Source organism: Xyrauchen texanus, chromosome 38 (assembly GCF_025860055.1).
Source record: "Xyrauchen texanus isolate HMW12.3.18 chromosome 38, RBS_HiC_50CHRs, whole genome shotgun sequence".
Classification (NCBI taxonomy): domain Eukaryota; kingdom Metazoa; phylum Chordata; class Actinopteri; order Cypriniformes; family Catostomidae; genus Xyrauchen; species Xyrauchen texanus.
The window spans coordinates 25,960,685-25,969,837 of NC_068313.1; the positions used below are offsets into that span (position 1 = coordinate 25,960,685).

At 38.1% G+C, this 9,153-nt stretch overlaps 1 pseudogene; it reads left to right on the plus strand.

Annotated features, from left to right (window-relative positions):
• Window positions 1–8,873, plus strand: part of LOC127632111 (arsenite methyltransferase-like) — a 61,981-nt pseudogene extending 53,108 nt beyond the window's left edge.
• The last annotated feature ends 280 nt before the right edge of the window (window positions 8,874–9,153 follow it).

A 9,153-nucleotide genomic window follows, 5' to 3' on the forward strand; every position in this document is an offset into this window, starting at 1 on the left:
TCTGTGCTATCAATCTGGCACTTGTCAAAGATTTTAGTGGTGAATATAATCTGTTGAGCTATATTTTTTCTTAGAACCCTTTTCGGTGAACTATGCTGAGAGCTTGCATCAAAGTAGAACTCCCCCCAAGCATCATTACTCTTTTACAGTTACATAAATATAAAAATATTAGTGAGAGTTGCGGGTTCATTTTATTTTGACTTATCCAAATTTTGAAATATGTGCAAACTCAAGCAACCTCAGAGCAAACTGTGTGGTCATGATCTACATACATTTGCAGATCTAATTCATTTGCTGTACAGGTCATAAAACTGATGGTGTAAACTTCAGATACAATTTGTTTTTAAATGCACATTGGATTTACAGGTATGTGCAGACAAAAACAACTTCCCATGTAGAGCACATTTCTTTGTTCATATGACACTTAAATACATCACAAAAAAGAAGCTTGTAAATATCTGTATATATAATGTTGGTAAACTTTTATCTACGGTAAATACTGTAGTTTACTATCACTGCAGTCTTTTGCTTTTCAAGTACATGATCAGTGAGCAGCCACTTGTCATTAACCCGTAGATCCGATCTTGTGATAAGTTTGTTGGCACAAGCTTGTTTCTATGGGTCTCTGTCTCTGTGGTAGAAAATCAACCAACATTTTTGCCAGCATGCATTAGAAACAAATGCATAAGAAACAATGCTGTTTGAGTGTTTGTTACTTTTTGCACATGATATTGAATACTTTTCCTTTGATGCCAGGTATAGCAAATTGCACAGACTTGTCTTGCAGTTTGATTTATTACTGATTGACGTTTACATAAAATATTTCAAAAGTGAAGCTCAACAGGATATGCAGCAACCGAAACTGTGTGCATCCAGGCTGAGGTAGTAGGTTGTATGGTTTCGAATTTTGCCCTGGGAGTTAACTGTACAACCTTCTAGCTTTCCTTGGAGCTCACAAGCCATCGAGCAGCATTACAATACAGTGGTTGAAACCAAATTATAACTCTGAGACATACAATCTGTTTTTGCAAACATTTTAAAGACAGTGAAGCAATATGATGCAATGCCTGATTGTCTGGAATGAGTTTATGGATCAAACGTATGTGTGTGTGTGTGTGTGTGTGTGTGTACCTTGACAAAACCAGGCAGTATATTTATATATCCTTTCACTGGTATTGAATGGGATTACAATTTAATGCATAGTTGTTAATAATTGAGGATTATATCTGTCAGAAGTAAAGCTGCAGCCAATCATTTTAATCACAGCTGAAGTCAATAAAATACTCTGAAATGAATGTTGTTACAGAACAGTATTGCTAAGAGCTTTATTTCTTTGAATACTTTCAAATCAAGGTCATTTGTCAGTTTCCTTTATATTATTTGTTCCTGTTTTTACAGTTCATCTCAAACATTTATTTTTGGGTGAAATATGCAATATGTGAGGCTCAAATTTCAGCAACAGGTTGTACAGAACTGATTCTGTGCAATATCTGTCTATATCTCAGCTCATTAGTCTTGTAAGACCACCTGACTTGAACTTCAATCATAATCCTGGCATTTCAATAGCAACCCAAAAAACTTTTACACCCTACTATTTAGACTCGAGCAGTTTCATGAGCCCAGAGGCTGTTGTTTTTTCTCTTAAGGTCTAATACTAATATACATTTTGCTTAGCTTTGCCATTCCTCACAAACAAGTGATAAAGCTTGCTTTTGCTTCATGTCCAGTAAATAACAATAATGGATACGTGGTGCACTGAGGTGTCATCGATTTGTCTGGACCTGGTCCTTTTGGTGCTGTCTGAGAGTCTCACAGATCAATGGCGACTCGCCCTTTGACCACTAAGAGAAATCAATAGCATTGCGCATAAGGGGCATGGGTAGCATCGATAGAGTTGGCTGTCATGTAGCGTGACAAGACATGATAGTTATTAATGTTTGCACACTGCACCGTTGGTGAGTTTAGTCAGTCTTGACTTGGAAAATTTGGACTGAGCTCAATATATCAGGACAGATTTTTCTTCATGTTCTTTAATGTATTTTTAGCATAGTGGAAGAGATATTGTGAGTAGATTGTTTAGATTGATCTTTAAAGAGAACATTCATTTAAAGATACATTTTTTGCCACTTCATAGCCCACTGCAGAATCCTAACGCTTAACAGCACAAGGAATATAAAGCTATGTAAAGCTGGAAATATAAATGCTGCATCCTTAATGTCCAAGGTTGGGGTTGGGGGTTGGGGTCAGCAATGTCCAGACACCAAGGTAGAATACAGTTGATTGATTACAGGCATTAGTTTAGGGCCTGCATTGATTTAATTTGCTTTAAAATTTCCTTGGTCCTTCAGAGTCTCCAGTGCCTGCAGTCTGGAGGCCATGCAGACTTGGACTTGAATTATGTGTTGCTGTGGAAATCGCTGCCTTCCTTGTGGTGCAGTGGAGATTATATACTGACATTCTGAGCGTTGTGCTCCACTGAGGATGGCGTACATGGGGCAGGAGAGTTAATGGAACGGGGAATAATGTGAACAACAGGATAAGCCATTCTGCAAGTCATTATATCATTACATGCAGTCACTCTCTCTTATTCAGTGTTTGTGATTTTATGTTCGACGTACTTAAATTGGTCATTAGTCATACAACACTGGTCAAAAGTTTTGAAACACTTGACTGAAATGTTTCTCGTGATCTTAAAAATCTTTTGATCTGAAGGCGTATGCTTAAATGTTTGAAATTCGTTTTGTAGACAAAAATATAATTGTGCCACCATATTAAATTATTTCTTTATAAAAGTACAATTTAATAAAAATAAAGTTTTTGAAATTGATGACTTGGTCCAAATAATAAAGAAAAGCAGCCAATAAGTGCCCAACATAGATGGGAACATCTTCAATACTGTTTAAAAAGCATCCCAGGATGATACCTCTCATAAAATGTCAAGAGTACATGTCTGCAAATTGTAGGCAAAGGGTGACTACTTTAAAGATGCTAAAATATAACACAGTTTTGATTTATTATGGCCAGTTTTAGATTTTGTGTAGTCAAAAAATTATAATAAAGAATGAGTGTTTCAAAACTTTTGGCCGGCAGTATAGATATTCATAACATGCTACAATGTTGAATCAGCAATAGTGTAAATTATTGTTTAACGGTTAATTTATCAGTGAGGGTGTCAGCGATCGACCCAGACCAACCGCAGAATAGTCCATGCTAAAGGTTTATTGCTCTCTTCAGTCAATTAAGGTTAGCGTCCCCTGAGCTGGGTTGGGGTTGATGAGGTCGGCTGTCAGACGGAGAAAGACATGGAGTCTGTGAGGTCTTTCTCTGGATTGCAGCAATATGCTGGCACAGAGATGACTTCTTAAATTAAGCGAGACATGCATGAGATTGTCAAACAGACAATCTTTATTTTTTTCAAATGCCTTTTGCCTGTGCCTGAAAGGAGCTCTCAACTTGCTGATGCGCCACAGCTTCCTGCCACTGCGGGACAGGGTGATTGATGTCTCCCATGAGCCAATGGCAGTGCATGCAGAGGCGGGAATATCCTGCGCTTTCAACCCACCCCGCCCCCTCCTCAGACAGTCTGTGTCTAATTCAGCACCCAGCTCATCTCTTCACCGATTCTTTCCCTCAAAGATGGACAATGGCAGTGATGGCGTCTCGTTTGTTTGGAAAGCAAGAGGTAAATTGGGAATGCTGATAATAATCTGCTCATTCCCAAGAGCATCACCTCGGTCCATTTCCCCCCATCTGCCTCAAGGGAGGACAGGGGGCATACGACCATAGTGGGGGTGAGAGGAGGGTGGGGGAGGAGCCGGGAAAGGTGATGAGAATAACATCACTCATGTTTTGGCTGGGGTGAGTGACTGAATTGCCACCACAGATAGGAGAGATTAAATTGAGCACACCGAAAAGTGGCAGCAGAGGTAAAAGAGGGGGTGGGGTTCGGCGCGTGACTGTTTGGCACATCTGTATGTAGTTGACGACTGGTCGCACCACCAAATGGCCAAGTGACAGATTTGTCTTGAGGTGGTCTGTTGCATGCCAGGGGTGTCTAGAAAGAGAGTTTAATGCAGCTTGTTTCAAAGTATCCTAGCTGAGGGTTATTTTCTGTGTCAGCTGACCATTGTTTGATGTACATAACTGCAGCGTAAGGTCGCTTTGGGTGGGTGTCAGTGAGTTTGCTAACCAGATTTGTAATGTCATGACTTACAGACAGCACAAAGGACAAAGAGGAAGGACTGACCGTCTGGCTGAGAGATAGGGGTGGGGGGTGTTTCATCAGACAAAGACTGCAAAGCAGAGGGCATTTTTCTATCGAAGTGCAATTTGACAAAAAGAGGAAACAAGTCTCAGAAGTTCTCATTCAGCTCTCTGCGGTTACATTGGTCTTTTCAGCCTCATTATCTTGTTGTTATTTTGTCTTCCGTCTTGTGTGTAACAGATATTAACAGAATGTATTTTTATTTTACTTGCTCATGAATGTCACTGCACTTCTCATGTGTAGGGATAATCTACTGTGAGGATAGTATAAAAGTCAATAATTGGGGAAGGATTTACATCTACCATTTTTCTCTTTTCACAGGACGAAAGGTGCTGTAGGACAAAAAGGCAAACAGATCATGACCTACACAGCCAGACATCGACACAGACACAAAGTATTGGCTAGGCAGACATGGCTAGCTTGGAGGCAGGGCAGTATTGGAGCTTCAAGTTCAGCTCTAATGAGAGCAGACCGATAGGCTCAGCTGGTAATGGCTGCCCTCCTCCTGTTCCCTGAGACCCTAACTCGTGAGTTCTTCTTTCAAAATCACGGGTCAGGAGCTTGGGAGACAGGTGGGGGGCTTCAGCACCTCTGACCAAAACCTCCCTCTCACAAGGCATAAATCAAACGAGGAGACAGACAGCAAAAATGCACTGTACAACAATGGTTTTGCCTGTGTGGCTGCTTCCCAAATGCTTTAATGTAGTAGGAAATGTGTTAAGCCCTTAACTTAACACAACTTAAAATTCTTAAATTGAACACATTGAAATCAACTTGAGACACAACTGGTTTGTAAATTAGGAGGATATAAGACATAACATTACACATCCCTGACAACTGAACAAGGCATCTGGATTGGAGTTTTTGCCATCCATCTGTGGTTAAGCAAAAAAAGTTCTTCAGATCAATCACATACATTTATTTAGATACTTTAGTATGAGTCTAATTAAATGCATCCAATTGGACATCATAATGATGTGTTGTTTCTGTAAACCGAGATGTATTTTGTGTCTCTTTCACAAGCAGAGCTAATCCATTAAAAGGTGCATCAAAAGAAGAATTTACTAGGAATTTAATATGTAAGTAATGCATTGGGATTGCTTCCTGCTGGGCATATGGTTACTATTACAATATATTGGCAGATACAGAGATTGTAGGGAGTGTAAGGAGGATTTAATTCTATTTTCAAATTTTTTTTTAGAACAAAGTTCTCTGGCAGAATAATTAAAACCAGATTGTCTCATTTATTATACAATTAACATGTAGGCAAGATATGAGGTGGAAATAAAAGTTGGAAAAAGGTCTGGATATTCAATTAAAACTCTTTAAGTTATGTCTGTGAATAATGAGGAGGATCAGAAATATATTTACCGTATATCGTCTAGATTGTTCTAAAAAGTCATTCTAAGAGCTGCTCAGGATTGAATAGGACATGGTATTACTCTCACTGAAATATTTTCTTGTCGTTCACATTTTCCTGGACCAGATTCTAGTCATCTTCCAAGGATGATTGCTTTGGTTGAAAATGTTATTGCTGAGATTATGAAAGATGTAAGCGAGTCTTCAAACCAGTTAAAGATGGATTGCATAATTCTGCAGTCCCAATACCATTTGGTATATTCCTGCCTGCTTCTTATGACATTCATATTAATAATTCCCTGCTCCAGTATCTGGTCTTTCATTTGCATATTTATTGTGGAAGTTTAATCATAAGGCCATGAATGAAAAAATACATTTTGACTACAAAAATGTATTCAAAAGTTCACCCAAAAATGAAAATATTGTCATCAGTTACTCACACTCATGTCATATGACTTCCTTTCCTTCCTGAAAGACTCATTCAGAGCATTCACTTTCATTACATTGCTGAGGCTGTCAGTCCCTATCATTCTGCTTAACATCTCTTTTGCATTTTAAAAGAGTGTTGTTGTTTATTTTTGGGTGAAACAACTTTTAAAATGTTTCTAAAAGCAACAGAAAAATATTTGATTACATCATTCAGATTGACTCTCGCCCCTTTAATTCTTATTATTTTTCCAAATCTCTGTCTCTTTTCAGTGAGTCTGAGAAAGAGGACATCAAAAAATGTAACCTCAACAAAAAAGATTGTCCTCTGATGCCAACCATCCAATTACGCATGGTGTGCCTTTTATATATTTATTAAATTTCACTCTAAGCAATGGCCGTTTTCCAACTAATAGGTGGTTGCTCCACAGAGCCCCCAGCAACAGTAGTGAGATAGTCATTCACCATGAATACAAAACAGTCAGGCATGGCACAGTAAGCCTGAATGCACTAGACTCAGCCAGATGCGCATGCCCACTAACAACCAGCCATAGCTATAAGATGGCCAAATCGGCAGACACCGTACATTACTTTGAAGTTATTTACTTTTGGGGTTCTATTCAGAATTGAATAGTAGTTATTTTAAATAATTCAAAGAGGAAACAACTGACTTGATGGTTTATAGATTCCTGAACATTTGTAATACGATAAAGAGTTATGATATACTATGCACACAGCAAAATAGATTTGGCCAATGTAAAAGAAAGAAGCAATACATTATGAGGCTAGATGGGTCTTTTTCTTTGATGGTGACGTTGGTTCACCATCAATTTAAAAAACAAATGACATATTCAAGGGATAGTTCACACAAAATTAAATTCTGCAACTAATCACTCACCCTCATGTGATTCCAAATAAGTATGACTATCTACCATGGAATACAAAAGATATTAAGTCGAATGTTAGCACACAAAAGGAGATGTTAAGTAGAACTTAAACCACAGTCGCCATACCCTTTCATTGCATCTTTTTCCAACTGATAATCTTTTGTGTTCCACAGAGTAAAGTCATGGTTTGAAACTACATGAGGGTGTGTAAATGACTTTCCTTTTTACGCACTCTGTGATGGCACAATCTTTACCCAATTTAAGCGATGCATTAAATATTTACTCAAATGAAGGAGAGGTCAAGGAAGGCCTCTCGGTATCTGAATACCTTAACAGATATTGCAAGCAAGAAGCTTGAGGGTAAAGCTATTGTCTCCATTTACTAATTGAGAATGCAGTCAAATAAGAAAGCAGATGCTCCTTTGGTCCCCGATCTCTTTATCTTTACTTTTCTCTCTGTCTCTTCCTTTCTATTAAAATTTGTCAGACACAAACACACACTTGGGGGGAAATCAGTTGGCTAATGTCTGGTTTTTCAGACACTGCGGCATGCAACCAGACAGTCACCTGAAAACTCACTCTTTGTTTGAGATTACTACCGCCACGTCTTTCCACACTCAATACAAATTTTATAAATTAATGTTGCATTTAAATAACAACATTTTCATTAAATTTTTGAATGTCATTTCTTTACAAGATTATCATAATATTTACTGTAAAATGTAAAATGTTGCTAAATAAATATTTGTTTGGATTATTTTAAGCATGCACTGACTACCATTAATGCCTGTGCGATTCACTTTAAGGTTGTCTTGTGGAAATAGTCTCTAACTGATGCAAATTATATTCTGGGTCCAGATCTCCCATTTTCCCCCCTTCTCTCGGCTCCATCTCCTTGGCGCCCTCTACTGCACTGCTCTGAAGTTGTTGCCATGACAACCCCAGTCCCTGTGCACCCATATTTCAGTTTACAAGTGACAGTGAGGCGTACTATGTGGCATTATTTGTAAGGTCACTTTCGCTCACATGTGCTAAAGGCTTGTAACCCTCATACCTGCCAGTGTGCTATTCTGCAGTTGTGTGAAAAGACTTAGATTTTATTTTAATATGTGTGTGTTCTAAAGCTATGATTACGTTTGTCTGTACATTCTCAGCCACCAGGTCACATTTTGCTGACATGTTTTCATTAAAGCTGGCTAAATAACCCAAAAATTTAGGAAAACCTCACTGCACATCTCATATGCACCAAACCCAAGTTTTAACTTCACAGTAATTGAAGGGGTGATTTAATGGAATGTTTACCATCATTTTTCTCTGTTTGCAAAAATATGCAAGTATTGTACCTCATATGGAAATGTAGCTGTTATTTATGGAAGAAATGTCGGTTAGCCACAGGTGAGTCTAGCGCCAAACTCTAAAACCCCTCATAAGCTGGTAAATGTGTGGTTTCAGCTCGAACCAAAATCCCACAGAGTGAGCGCCATTTTCAGTTATGTATATGTCCGATTGCTGCTGAAACAGTGCTGTGTTTCATTTGCAGGCAAAAGGTGGTGTTTAAGCGAACCTCCTCAGCTTTAGCACGTCTCCACACAGATGAGCTGAGAGGTCTGTGAGTTCCCTGCTGCCAAAGTGACTGCCAAGTACAACCAGACACACACTATTAGATGCATAATAAAACTGTTGAAACTCTCTATCTCACCCTTTCTCTCACACTCAAATATTCACTTTTGCATTACCCAAAACACTAAATAATCACATTCTTTCATTACTTTCCAAAATGTGTTTTTACCAGTCTTTTGTCAAATAAAGTACAAAAAGCAAATCACTTGTGTTCTTGAATTTTGTGATTTTAGGTCACAGAACATATCCACTCCTCAAGATCAACTGGAAGTGTTCCTTGATTTTGTAAACAGCAAAAATGTATTATTTCTGTCTTATATATACATTCACTTGAGAAGCAAAATTGCGTAACATATTCAATCTCAAAATATATCTTGAATTATCTTAATTTGTCTTACCCCACTGGCATTTTTTTTTCTTGTTTTAAGCATTAGGGTCATTGACAAATAAGAGTGTTAGAGGTGATATAAATTAGAAATATTAATTTTTTTTATTTTAGAACATGTGTCAAGTTTGTATAAATGTAATCTTTGTGTCCAAGTTAGTTCCCTTTACAAAAAGCTTCACTTTGATGCTGCGCTTTTGCTAAGCGCTACG